The following is a 14633-nucleotide window of genomic DNA, read 5'->3' on the forward strand; positions in this document are numbered from 1 at the left end:
TCCTTCCTTCCTTCCTTCCTTCCTTCCTTCCTTCCTCCCTCCCTCCCTTCCTTCCTTTCTTCTTTCCTTCCCTTTTCTCTTTTTCTCCCTCCTTCCTTCTCTTTCTCTCTCTCTCTCTCTGACTCTCACCATCCCCTCCCTCCCTCGCTCCTTCCTCCCTTCCTCCCTCACTCCCTCCCTCCCTTCCTTTTTTTCTCCTTCTAATCTAACTGTACTGGATAAAATGTCCACTAAAGTTTTGAAGAGAAGTGACAGGAATGGAGAATTTTGTCTTTTTTCCCGATGTTAGGTGGATGACATTTAATCTTTCACCGTGATGTTGGCTATGGATTTTTCTCAGCTGTCCTTTATTGGGTTGAGGACATTCCCTTCTATTTTTAGTCCTCGTTTCATGTATCCTGAGGCTATGTTTGGTGCCTGTATGTTTTTAATCACATCTTTCTGACAGTTTGGCCTTTGGAGATTTTGGAGCTTTTTGAATATATATATTCATGTTTTACATCAAATTTGAAAAGTTTTTAACCATTAGTTCATTAAGTAGTTTTTCTACTGCTTTCTCTCTTATCTCTTCTCCTAGTACTCCTATTAGGGGTATGATGATGGTAAATGATATCCTATATTCCTCTGTATCATTATTCATTTTCTTTATTCTTTTATCTCAGTTATTTAGATTACACAATTTCTTTCATCCTAGTTTCCTGTTTGCTGAATATTTCATCTTTTAGTTCTAATCTACTACTGTATTTTTTATTTCATTTACTGTACTTTTTCAACTTAAATTCTGCATGCCTGCCTTACTCCCTTAGCAAATCTCTAAGCTACTGCTCCAGAGATGGGAGTAAGGACATGGGCTTGCTTCTCTCAGAATGACATGAGTGGTTTATGAGATGGTTATTCAGCATCAGTAGTAGCCTCTGGTCTTCTTGACTTGCTTTTTCTGGAATGGAAGGAATCTTTACCTTATTAGTGAGCTCAGGTGAAAGCAACAGACCTCCCAGAATTCTCAGTCTGCCATGCCTGAATTAGAGCCTCTGTCCTGTGAGTTGTGGCTGGGTGGAGGAAGGCAAACCCAAGCTCTTCGCTGCACTCTCCCAGAATCAGCCTCTGTAAGACAAAACTGGCGAGCGGGTGAGAAATGCTGGAAACTGCCTTTCTTGTGAAAATACTGCAGTCCTTGACTGGGAGCTGAAGGAGGAAGGAAGCTGAACTTCTTGACCACATACACTAAGAATGGAGCTTCTGTCAGGCTGAGCCAGGGAGTGAGAGCAAGGGAGCAGGTTCTTTCTGAAAGGCCACAGACACATTGTTACCTAATTTAGTAATGTTTTTTGAATAAAGTGTCTTTGTGCGCGGTTTGCTCATAGGACAAATTTCAGACTTTAAATGATTGTAGTTTTGTTAATTTTCCATATTGATTATTGTTTGCTGGCGAGTGGGTACATGGAGCTCCTCACAGAGCCATTACGATAGTTCACACTGCTTTAATTCCAATTAATTTCTTGGAGACTCTCCTTTCTGATTAGTTGGAAGATCAAAATGTCTGTAGAACCTTAGCTGATATTTCATTAAACCCAGAGGTTTACTCAGTAAAGAGGACCGTTCTTATTCGCATAATTCAGATGAAGAATCAGGCAAAGTCTGCTCAATTCCTGGATGCTATGCACTGAATTGTGTCATCCCAAAAACAAATGTTGAAGCTCCAACCCTCAATGTGATGCCATTAGGAGATGAAGATGGAGCTTTTGGGAGATAATAGGTTCAGATAAGGTCATGAGGGTGGCTCTCTAATGGTGGGATTTCATATCCTTATAAGAAGAAACACAAGAAATACACACACATTCTCTCTCTCTCTCTTCCCATCCCTCCCTCCTTGCCTTCCTCCCCTCAACCCAATCTTTCTCTCTCTGCCATGTGAGGACATAGCAAGGAGAAAGCTGTCTGCAAGCCCAAAAGTGAGCCCTCACCAGACCATGCTGGCATCCTAACTTGAAACTTCCAGCCTCCAGAACTGTGGAAAAATAAATTCCTGTCATTTCATCCACCTAGTCTATGGTATTTTGCATGGCAGCTGATTAGACACTGGTATTTCTGCTTTTGTTCTTAGCCTATAATACTGTTATTGAACATTACTCTCACATATTCTATGGAATACCTATTCATAGCAGTTCTATTCCTGGTGACCCAGATCACTACACCAATCCTGGCATTGGGTTTCAATATTATAGATCATTACATTTCAGTCTCAAATGCTCAGCTCACACTCCCACACCAGTGAAATTGACTCTAGAAAAGACTGCCAGCTATAGTGACATATTTCCTGAGACTACACTCTCCAATTAGAATGTCTAGCCCTAGTGGTGAGCCTGAGTTAGCAAGGCAGATTCCTTCTCCCTCATGTTGAGCTTTTTGGGTGTCCTCAATAAATTTCCTTCCAATCAACATCAGTTTGATCAACGACCCTCTGTGAGAAAAATTTTAATTATATTAAATCTCAAAAGAAAAAGATTATGGGCTGGATGTGGTGGCTTATGCCTGTAATCCTAGCACTTTGGGAGGCTGAGGCAGTCAAGATTGAGACCATCCTGGCTGACACAGTGAAACCTGTCTCTACTAAAAATACAAAAAATTAGCCAGGCATGGTGGCACATACCTGTAGTCCCAGCTACTTGGGAGGCTGAGGCAGGAGAATTGCTCTAACCTGGGAGGTGGAGGTTGCAGTGAGCCAAGATAGTGCCACTGCACTCCAGCCTGGGCAACAGAGTGAGACTCCATCTGAAAAACAAAAAAAAAGAAGAAGAAGAAAGGAAAGGAAAGGAAAGGAAAGGAAAGGAAAGGAAAGGAAAGGAAAGGAAAGGAAAGGAAAGGAAAGGAAAGGAAAGGAAAGGAAAGGAAAGGAAAGGAAGAGAAGCAAAGTGAAGGAAAGGAAAGGGAAAGGAAAAGGAAAGAAAGGAAAGAGAAAAGAAAAGAAAGAAAAGAAAAGAAAACAAAAAAGGAAAGGAAAAGAAAAGGATTATGGTCTCAACCCTTTCCCTTTAGGAAGTTTATTTACCCCAATTCAAATATCTCTGCCTCCTACCTTCTGCGCAGCTCTGCATTCCAAGAACCTTTGGGAGAAATTCAAGGTCACAATCGTCTTACTATACAATTCTCCAAACACAATTGCTTCTTATTTGTGTTTTATTTACATACGTTAAAAGGACCATTCCAGTGACTCTTCCCGGAACAAAAAAGTTATCTTCCAAGGTGACTTGTTCTGTCCACCAAGAAAGAGAGCCAATAATATCATTTTACAGAATTTTAAGGGTTTATTTTTTCTTTTGTTTTCCTAAGAAATCACCTTACACATTTAACAACATTTTAATTGAAAGATAAGCAAAACTAAAAAGTGACAAATAATTTCAGTCTAAAATATAATGTGGTGACATTTCCACTACATTTTATTTATTATCTCTATAAATTCTGCAAAATGAGGAATGTATTTTGGTTCTTGGCCTCATGGGTACTCACGTATTTTACAAAGACGCTGGTGAAATATTTTGCTATACAAATCACAGGATATAGTTTACACAGAGCTCAGCTTTTTATACATTTCTCCCTAAAGGGTATTCATATTTGATAAATCGCTGATTGAAATCTGAAGCAATTAAGTTGTAATGACCTTGGCATACTAGTGGATATATTTTCTATTGAAACAATGTCAGTCCTTTATTCTAGCCTGTGCAGAAGACAGCCAAGTTAAGGTCACATCACATGTAACTTTTTATCTCTCAAATATTAACAGACAGGATGTTTTAAGTCACACTGATCAGAGCTACCTGACAGCCTCTTGCTTTGTTAGACCAAGCTAAACACCTTGCTTAGAATGTAAGTAAAAGTCAAGAATGTCACAAAAGGCAAAACAAGTGTCTAATATTGTGTGCATTTTTATCTTATTTTCTCTTTTTTTGAAATCGTGAATAGAAAATTCTACTATACTTCACATTGTTATAATACAACATTTGAACATCTTGGCTATAAAATCAAGTATCCATATTTATAGAACAAAGTAAGACCATCACTTTCCTCTTCTATTTTCACTCTTTCTTCTATTCCCAGAGGTAACCTTTCCTGTTACCTATTATATTTTTGTACAGGTCTTTCGCTTCATTTCTATACACAATTTACCAGACAATAAATGAAATTTTTACTTTTTTTTTTCCCTAGAGTAATCCCTGAAAAAAAATATGGTACATAGTATTTAATCCTGACAATCTCAGTTTCTTGGAAATTCTGTGACCCCTCAAATACCCTTTAATAAATTATTTTTCCTGTTTAAACTTCCAGGATATATTCTATCATTAGCAGTAAGAGCCCTGAATGACACTGTTACTTTTCTTGACTTTTTTCCTGAGATCATGTCGATGGATAATAAACTCCCTAAGTTTCTGGTTATCATTAAATAAATGTGCCAAATGATAACTTAGCTGACTACAGTGCTTCTGCTTCACTGTCCTCTCAGTTCAGCATCGTGCAGGTGCTGTTCTATGCTTTTCTAAATACAAGGTTGCAGATAATGGTTTTCCTTTGTAGGTACCTTCTTCTGTCTGCTTTGAATCTTACAAGTTATGATTGTCTTGGTTCTTAGTGTTCAGAGGTTTTATCAGGAAACTGGTTTTTGCGCCCTTTCTTATCACTTCGTCTTTGAATTTGAGCTTTGTCAAAGGGAAGCCTTTCTTCAGCCCTTCTTCAGGTCAGGAAAAATTTCTTCTAACTGCCCAATTTTTGTCCTTCCATCATCAGTTTATATTTCACTTGCTAGAACTTCTGTTCTTTCATATATAATTTCACTTGACTATGTCCTTCAAGTCTGTGATTTTTTTCCTTCACGATCTTGTGCTTTCGTTCTGTGCTCTGAGATATTTTCTGAAACCTCGAATTTGAGTTTAAATATTTATTATTCTTTCCTTCGGTATAGCTACTGATCTTATTGTTATTGCTGCTAATGGGAAAGTATTTTTTTAGAAGTCTGGAAGTCATTTTTGGGCTTGGCCTCAATTTCCTTAAAAACTCATTATACATAAATGATATATCTTATTATATATATCCTATGTATATAATATACTGCATATACACGTAGTGTATATAATTCATTCATTATATATGTAGTACATATAAAATTCATATACTATGTATATGAATTCATTATATGTATATATAAAATTTATTTCTGATTCAGTTTGTTACTTCTCTTTATCTCTATTTGGCTGAACATAGAGATAATGCTGTGTTTCTTCTGATTACACTTTTTCCTTTAGTTACTGGGCCCTTCCGATAAGATGTCAATTTTCCTTATCATCTCACTCAAGCTAGTTGCTGGACTATCTCAATTGTTTTCCATGCTACAAGTGGTGGAACTAGGCAGTGATGTAGAAACAGGCAGATTGCTGAACCACTAAAGAGGATCCTTGTCCAGCTTCAGGGTGTCAGGATTTACCTCATCCCTTCAGCTTCTGCTTGGCCACCTGGGGCCAAAAATCCAAGACACTTAACAAGGAACAGATGTTGTCCTTGCCTCCAATAATTCCTCGGTCTTTACAGAGATGCCTGCCCCTCTCTGAGGCTCATGTTCAAGCTTGCCCAGCTCACAAGGGAAGAAAGCTCTAGTCTCACTTGCTTCCTGCTCTATGGGGGGAAATCTCATTACATGTAGGAATAAAGTGAAAAGGAGCTTCCTGTAGGTCATCAACTTCCCAGAATTTCCCGTATATTACCTTAATAATCAATATGGTGAATTTATTTTTTGATATTTTTAATTATTTTTCTTACTGTCCTGACTATCCACAAACAAAATGTTCAGTAAGCACATATGGATTCAGCAGCATGGATTCAGTTTTAACACTGATCTTTCTCCCACTCACCCCTTTTTGCCTTTATAAATTTTTATGCATCTGCTCCTACCACTCACACCTATAACATCTCCTCTCAACTGATAAACATGTTGGGGAATGAGCACTGTGTAAGGGGGAGATGGATGGTATCTGAGAAACCACACCACCTGTGTTCCCACATCCAAACTAGCTTTGCTTCCAGCATCTAGTCTTTGAACATTTTTGTTTCTAGATTGCCAAGCCCCCACTTTCCACCGTCACCATCCACTAGTTGAGATTGTATCACTGTAACATCTTTTTATCATAAAACATACATTCTTAAAGTAACTTGAAAGAATATCATTTTGACTTGCTGGTCAACAGACACTGGGGTCATTTCTATCAAGTCAATGCTGAACATGGCAATAAGAAAAGAATCAGTTTGCCATGTGGGGTTTTTGCCTTATTTTCCTTGTTCATACGTGATAAAGCATTTTTTATAATAATAGATAACTTAAATAAAGGCTGCATGTTGTTAAGCGCTCAGCTCCATCCCTGACTTTATGGGTCTCTAGAAATCAGATTCTTTACAATATAGTATTGTTTAAAAGTTTACTAAATTTAATCAGAATAAGTGGACTCACACTAGACAGAAAAGCTGTGGACTTGCTAGACACATGAAATACAGCTTTTTAGTAGCACTTAAAAAATTCGTGAATATATTAAATATTTCTTTCTAGTATATTGTTTACATTAAAGGCTTTAATCAATCTGGAATTTACTTTTGTGGTTTTAGGACTAGTGTGAGGGAGATATCTAATCACCTTTTACACATACAAAGACAATTCATCCCATATGATCTTTTTAAAATATGTACCCTTTTTCTAATGATTCTTATAATATTGTAAGATATAGTTTATATTTAGAACTAAGAATTGTTCATGAAAACAATTCTTATTTCCTCTAACATACTAGCTTTATAAGATGAATGTTAGACTCAAAAAATGTTAAATCTAAATGATGATTCCCAATTATTAAAACAAATGAGAAAAAGCATCCAAATCTAAAAGAGATTATGATATTTTAGTCTCAGCTACTTTTATTAAAGTAATTGTCATTATAATCACTTTAAATCAGATGGAAGTGCTCTTCAAGATGGGTTTGAGAGCTTGATGATAGTTTCATATGTTGAAAAACTGAGTTGTGGCTGTCTTACTTTCTATCATATGACAGTTAAATCTCATGCAGAATAGAAATTTTCTGTACTTCTATCACGCCATTTTGAAAAATTGGCATTAGCCTCATGGAGTTTCTGTCTGGCAAGACTGAGTTTCATTAAGTAAAACCTTTCACAAAATATTGAAAAAATCTGAGAGGTGGCAAGAAAAGATACTGGTTGGTATACACAAATATTTTTAACGTAAAACAATTGAAATTTATGATTTGATAATCACTATTGCATTTGGAGCAAATGATTTCATTTTACTCATATCAGAAAAGCTGCCAATCACAAACCTGAACATATCACCTTGTTCAGAGGCTGTGTTTTATTTTTAATTTCAAATACTGTCATAGAATCGCCTTGTAGACTGGACACATTACTTTAAGAGACTGTAATGTCTGATACTAATTACAGAAAGATATTGGTAGAAGCAGTCACATCTAATTGTACATACTGAAACTGAAAAGAAATGTTTGAGGGATATGTCTTTGTATTAATAAATTATTTAAGTTCTATATGTCCTGGTGAATAAAGAAACCTTTTAGTTTCTCGGTTGAAGAAATATATTCAAGACAAGTAGAAAGTTTAGTATAAAAATTAGGAATTTTCGAAGCTCCACGTAGAAACTTCATCTTCACACTAGTGGGGAAACAACAATCAGACATTTTACTTAGTTTGAAATAGAAGGAAGTAGTTTCATTTAGAGTAGAAATGAGAATCTCCTTGACACATTTGCTTTGGGTAGTACCTTTAATTATCTTATATGCAAGAACTATTTAATTTTGAACTTTTTATATTTTATTTCCCTTTAATTTGGGGTTCTAAAGACAAATGAAGACAGAGCTGCTTCATCTTTGTTGCAGCAGGTAATATTAAATGCCTACCAGGAATTTGGTCATCTATGATTACACTGGCAAACATATATTTCTCCAAGGAACCAGTCAAACGAGACCATATTTTAGAAACATGGATTTTAATCATCTCAGGTTTAAGCTGAATTAACCAACTAGGTGAAGACAGGTCTAGCATTAACTACAATTGTCTAGAGTTCTCATTTGCCAGGTGGTTTAGGACAGGTCTCAAAGAGAGGAAGAAATACATATCAAATATTTTCATTTGAAATGTATGTCCCTTGCTACACCTGTGAATACAAATGTATTATATTTTAAATGTATTGTCCTACAAATCTCAAAGCCCTGAGCTTTCACTTGCATGAATAACAAAAAATCCAATCTTTATCAGATATCTTTGTCATCAGTTATTTTAGGTTTTTGGGAAGTAGTATATGTGTAGATAAGTAAGAGTTTGATTAGCATTTGATATTTTGTGATGTTATGGTGATGAAATATTCTAGGTTCTTTACCCTAGTGTTATTCACTAATTTATTTAACAAATATTCATTGAGCAACTACTGTAAGCAAGATATAGTTCTAAATACTAGACATAACAAATAAACAAGATAGTGGAGGTCTCAGGCTTCTTGGAGGCAGCTTTCTAGCATCACTGCCTTCACTTTTTTTCTGGGTCATTGATACTATTGGTCTTTTGCTCTTACTGCGGCTCAACTCAACTTTTTGTATTAAAATAGTATGAGTTCTCCAGAGAAGCAGAGCCAATAGGATATAGAGAAAGATATAGACATGCCAGCCCAGATTTATTATGAGGAATTGGCTCACACGATTATAGGGGCTAAGAAGTTCCACTACCAGTTCTCTGCAACCTGGAGACCTAGGAAAGTCATGGGTGTAGTTCTCAGTCCAAACCCAAAGGCCTGAGAACAAGGGAAACCGTTGGTCTAGGTCCATATCCAAGTTCAAAGACCCAAGAACCAGGAAGGCTGTCGTCTAAGGACAGGAGAAGATGGATGTTCCAGATCATAGAGAGAAGAAATTTGCCCTTCCTCCACTTTTTTGTTCCAGTTGGGTGCTCAAGGGATTGCATGATATCTGCCCACATTGGTAAGGATAATCTTCTTTGCTCGGTCTACCAACACAAATTCTCATCTCTTCTGGAAGCACCTTCATGTGTTACTCGGAAATAATATTGTACCAGATATCTCAGTATCGCTTAATCCAGTCAGGTTGACACATAAAATTAATTACCTCCAGGTTGCCCATCAGTCACCTTTTTGAGGCTGTAGGTATTGTTTTGACTGCTCACCTGGCTGCTCTTCTCAGGTCGACAGATAAATTTATTTTGTGCCCTGGGACAAGCTCTTTCAAAGGTATTTATCACAACTGAGCTCTGTACCTTTATAACACAGGTCTTTCATTTATGTCAGTTGTTCCTAAACTCGGCTGTGAACCCAAATCAATCAGTGAGATATTTAAAATCTATATAGATTCTCTGGCTCTACTTCTTATTCTATTGAATTATAGTAATTGGTGGCAGAACCCAACAACCTCTATACTAAGAGAAAAAAAGAAAAGAAAATGAAACTTCTCAGAGGATTCTAATAGGGTGAAGCGCAGCCTCATATGTCACGTGGACCCATTAATCCCTTCCAATCTGGACCCTGCTTCACAGTTTCACCCACCCTGGCAAACTCATTTATGTGTTTGGTTTTGGCTTGTTTATTTCAATACCCCAGTTTTCTTTTCCATCTATCAGACCCCACATGTGGATTTATCGTTCATCAAGAGAGTTTGAATACACCCAAACTTTAATTGTAGATAAGTTCAAGTTCATTCTTACAGTGCTTCACAAATTTCAAAGTTGTGGTTTATATTTTTATATCCCTGGGCCGAGACCAGCATTTCACAATACCAACAAGTTTCTCTCAATGTTTACTAAAAATACAAAAGCTGAGGGGTATGGAGAACAGAGAGAAACTTTAGTGGGTGGTAGTCTCTAAACCCAGGGAATGAAATGAATGTCATTTTTAACTCAGCCAAATTACAGTTACTCATAAAATTTCTGTGGGAAAAGAACATTATTAGAGATAAAGACAAATATTAGAACATGAATCTAAGAAAAATACCTTTAGATTTGGCCAATGCTTCTGGTAATAAAATGTTATCTAGATAGAAGAGGAAAGTATGATGGTGGTGAAGAGCACTTGCCGAGGCAGAGCCATTTGGATTCAAGTCCTGGCAATGACACACTCCAACAGGGTGGCGGAGATAAAATGCTTGAACTCTAAGGGTTAGTTTCCCCTCACCAGAGCAGAAATGCTAGCTGGACTTACATTACAGGGTTGTCCTGAATATTAATGAAGACAATGTACATTAAGCACTTAATGTAGTGCTTAACACTTTGTAAGGATTTAAGACACAACTAACTCTGATTAATGTAATTATTATTGGCACTACTATAATTTTCATGAGTAAATATATGAAGTCGGGAGCTTCAGGTAGAACTTTTTCCTGGGTAAGTTCTATAACCACAGTTAAGGCATGTACCAGTAAACATTTTTTGTCCACAATAATAACATAACAGCTATCATAAAAGTTTTTCTCTTTTTTGGTGGGGCAGGGGATGGTGCGGGGTGGGAATGTTCTCACTGTTTCTCAGGCTATCAAGAAGTCTGCTCCTTTAAAGTAAAAAAACAAAAACAAAAACAAAAAAACCCTCTTATGATTCAGTTATCAATTGGGCTATCATGTTTATTTTCACAGAATATTTGCAATAACTTAAGAATGTATTTGACAAGCTATTTCTGGTTAAGTTAGAGAATCTCAAAAGGTTACAAAATTTGTCTGGGGTTAACATCCTGAAACATTTACTGTAGGCAAAAAAGGGTCCTTGACAATTTATGTTATGAAAACTAAATAAACTGTGTACAAATCAGTGTAAGGGGCAACTTTAGATTAAAAATATTAACTGCTCCAATGAAAGCCTATACTATGAATAGAAAATATTAGAGAACTGTATTTATTTATTATTTTATTTTATTTTATTTTTTGAGACAGAGTCTCACTCTGTCACCAGGCTGGAGTGCAATGGCACCATCTCGGCTCACTGCAACCTCTGCCTCTCAGGTCCAAGTGATTTTCCTGCCTCAGTCTCCCAGGTAGCTGGGATTACAGGCATGTGCCACCAAGCTCAGCTAATTTTTGTATTTTTAGTAGAGACAGGGTTTCACCATGTTGGCCAGGATGGTCTCAATCTCTTGATCTCATTATCTGTCTGCCTCGGCCTCCCAAAGTGCTGGGATTACAGGCATGAGCCACTGCACCCAGCCGATAATTTTATAAATTATAACTCAATTGAGAATAATTTTAATGAAAATAATACTGTATTAGTCTGTTTTCACGTTGCTGTTAAAGACATACCCAAGACTGGGTAATTTATAAAGAAAAAAAGGTTTAATGGACTCACATTTCCACATGGCTGGGGAGGCCTCACCGTTATGGTGAAAGGCAAAAAGCATGTCTTACATGGAGGCAGACAAGAGAGAATGAAAGCCAAGCAAAAGGAGTTTCCACTTATAAAACCATCAGATCTCGTGAGACTTATTCACTACCACGAGAACAGTATGGGAGAAACTGACTCCCCCACTCCCAGTCATTCAATTATCTACCACCATGTCCCCCCTGCACAACACGTGGGAATTGTTGGAGCTACAATTCGAGAAGAGATTTGGGTGAGGACACAGCCAAACCATATCAAATACTATCAGTATAATGATCTGACTTCATTTAGAAGAATTATAAGGGAATTCATTTATCTTTATTTTACCTATATCTACTTCTGAAACATTTCTGGAAGTCATCACTGGTAGACTGCTCAATATCTAATCTAAAGTAGACTTCATAGAACACAGGCGTTGGTCTGAAAAACATGCAATATAAGGTCATGAAATCTAGTATAATTCTCTTCCTTTTTACCTTGCATCAATTTTTTTGTGAGAATAAACATTTGCAATAAAATTGAGTATATTTTCTACATTTACTTGCATTTGTTTATTCCAGAAGGTAGTCCAAGGATACATTGATAACATAGAAAACATTGTAAATATATATAGTTAATATAATTAAAACTTAAATATATAGTTTCTTGAATAATACTATTTTTGTTTCATACCATAATGTAAACAGTTGGTTTTCAAATGAAAATTTGCTTATATATGTTGACCATTTCTAAAGGATGATAATTTAAAAGCTGTAGATTCCCTCCCAGTTGTAGCTCCAGAATTTCCATTCTAGGAAAATTCTAGGACTTGGTTTTCGGGAAAGGAGTACAAAAATATATCTTTACAAGGTGGAAATACAGCAACCTCATTGCTGTGACGTGGAGCTTTTTTGCAATGACTTGAGCAAACAAATGGTTATGTGGCAGTGAGGGAATGTTCCACCCCCTTTGTGCTACCAGGGGTCCCCTCTCTCAACAACTATCACAAAAATAAAATTGACTTCAGTTACTTCAACTGTAAAAGGAGGAAAATTAAGAAATCATAAATCTTTCACATCTCAAGTTACAAGTTCTGTGCTTTTTAGTAATCAAAACTTAAGTTAAAAATACAACCAAATGCAAGTTAAATGAATAATAAAACTAAAGATACCTTATAATGTATTCTAAAAATAAGAGATTTCCCTACATTGTACTTTTGAATCTACATTAGAACTGTTGTACATTTTGTGGATACCTATGATTTCCAAATACATTGCAGTATGAAAAATAATAATTCTACTATGAAACATAGAAAAGAACATTAAACAAAGACTTTGCAGTTAATGAGCGTAATGGAGATTTGGCCTCAGAGGAACGATGAAAAGGATAATGAAAATGGTCATATATCATGAGAGTTACCATTCTATTGAATGACAAGATCCACGCCTTCCTTTCAGCATAGAAAAACACTCTATAGAACCAAAGGAACTTAATTCTTATCTATGTTTTACCTGCAGTGTGAATAAATTTTCCTAATAAAAACATAGGTATTAATAGAGAATTTTATGCTCTCAAACTTTCCTCAGCTCTTTCTTTCCTGAAACCTTAATAACGGAGACACTAAGTCCATTTCTCTAACACCTTCACACAGGACATTAGAGATAAAAAACGATCCTCCTCGTCTGGCATAAGCTTAATTTTCTGCTTTGGCAAAACAAATGTTTATACAATTTGATTCTATGTATACCATTCTATGCAATGAATTTCTACATTATTTTGACACATCTGCTACTCCTCTTTACTTTCTAGTATGAAAGTCTAATTGACTGGCTGTCCTACAATGTATCCCAAAAATAAAGGACTGTATTACAAGGCAGACATCTAATGAGATAACAAATCAGAATGAATGTATATGACTCTCCCTTTCTTACATAAATCCACAAAAGCAATATGAATAAATTTGAGAAACAAAATTATTATTAAAAGAAAAACTGGCCTTCCAATCTCATTATAATGGAATATGCAGAAGAAATATGAATCATATTGCACAGGGCTTAAGTTGATAAAATGTTAGGCTGATGAATCTTTATGGAAAATATATGTGCTTCTTCATAGAGAAAGGCACATACGAGCTTTCATAGCTTCCACAATATACTTGAATAATGTTTCCTTCAGTGGCTGAATCATCATACAAAATGAGAAAATATATAATGGTGGAGTTTAAATATTTGCCTCTTAGTTTCACTCAAAATATTCACTGTGTTTTGAATTACTCCTTAGTTAATGACTACAGTAAACACAACTAAACACAACTGACATCAAAACTGAGATCTATCTCTATCACTGCCACGTTAAGGTGCATACCAAGTTTGTTTACCTTTGATAACCCAACTCCCAGATAAAAGCACATTGTTAAAATGCCCCAACATCCTACATAACTACTTTCAGCATGTTACCCACTTTTATGTACTTCTGACAAGTAGAATAAAGATGAAGAGATTGGTCCTGGTATAGATCAGGTTCTCATCAGAGTGAACTGATTTCTCTAATCAGCAACATATTTTTTACGAGAAATTAAAACGAATGCTTGGAGATTTCCTGATTTTCTAATGTTTTGTTTTTATCTTTTTAAGTAGCCTTAAGACAAAGTAAAGTTGAAGTTGGAGGAAAAAGAGTTATGCAATCCAGAAGTTTGTTGACAAAACTTTTTGATGTCTTCCAATTTATAATGGAAAGTGAACTTTGCCGAATAGTACAAAAAGCAAGTGAATCACATTACTCTTAGTCAAAAGTTTAAATGCAAAACAGTTCAGAAAATCCTTATGTTTAAGTTTTTGGCCTTTGTACCAAATTCTTACTTTATGAGCAGTTTATTCTATGTGAAAAACAAATATCTGTATACCTAACTATGAAAATACTTAAATGGAAATGGTAGAGCTATTATTTATTGTAAGAATAACTCAAGTACAAAGTTAGTAAGTTGATCTTTTACATACCCTTTCATACGTGAAGTAAATTGATTTTATAATTGAAGTCTCCAGCCATAAGCAGGAGTATAATTAAAATAGGTGATGTTTCTAAATAGTTTCTCTTTCAAAATCCTATTTTCTGTAATCGAATGATCTAGAGTATCAGTCTAAAAGTATAAGGGTAGTGGTGATAATTTAACCAATTTCAATCAACTATTTTTTTTTTATTTTTAAAATCTTATGGTCAAATACCCTTGCTTCTAT

Source organism: Colobus angolensis, unplaced genomic scaffold (assembly GCF_000951035.1).
Source record: "Colobus angolensis palliatus isolate OR3802 unplaced genomic scaffold, Cang.pa_1.0 Scaffold73, whole genome shotgun sequence".
NCBI lineage: Eukaryota > Metazoa > Chordata > Mammalia > Primates > Cercopithecidae > Colobus > Colobus angolensis.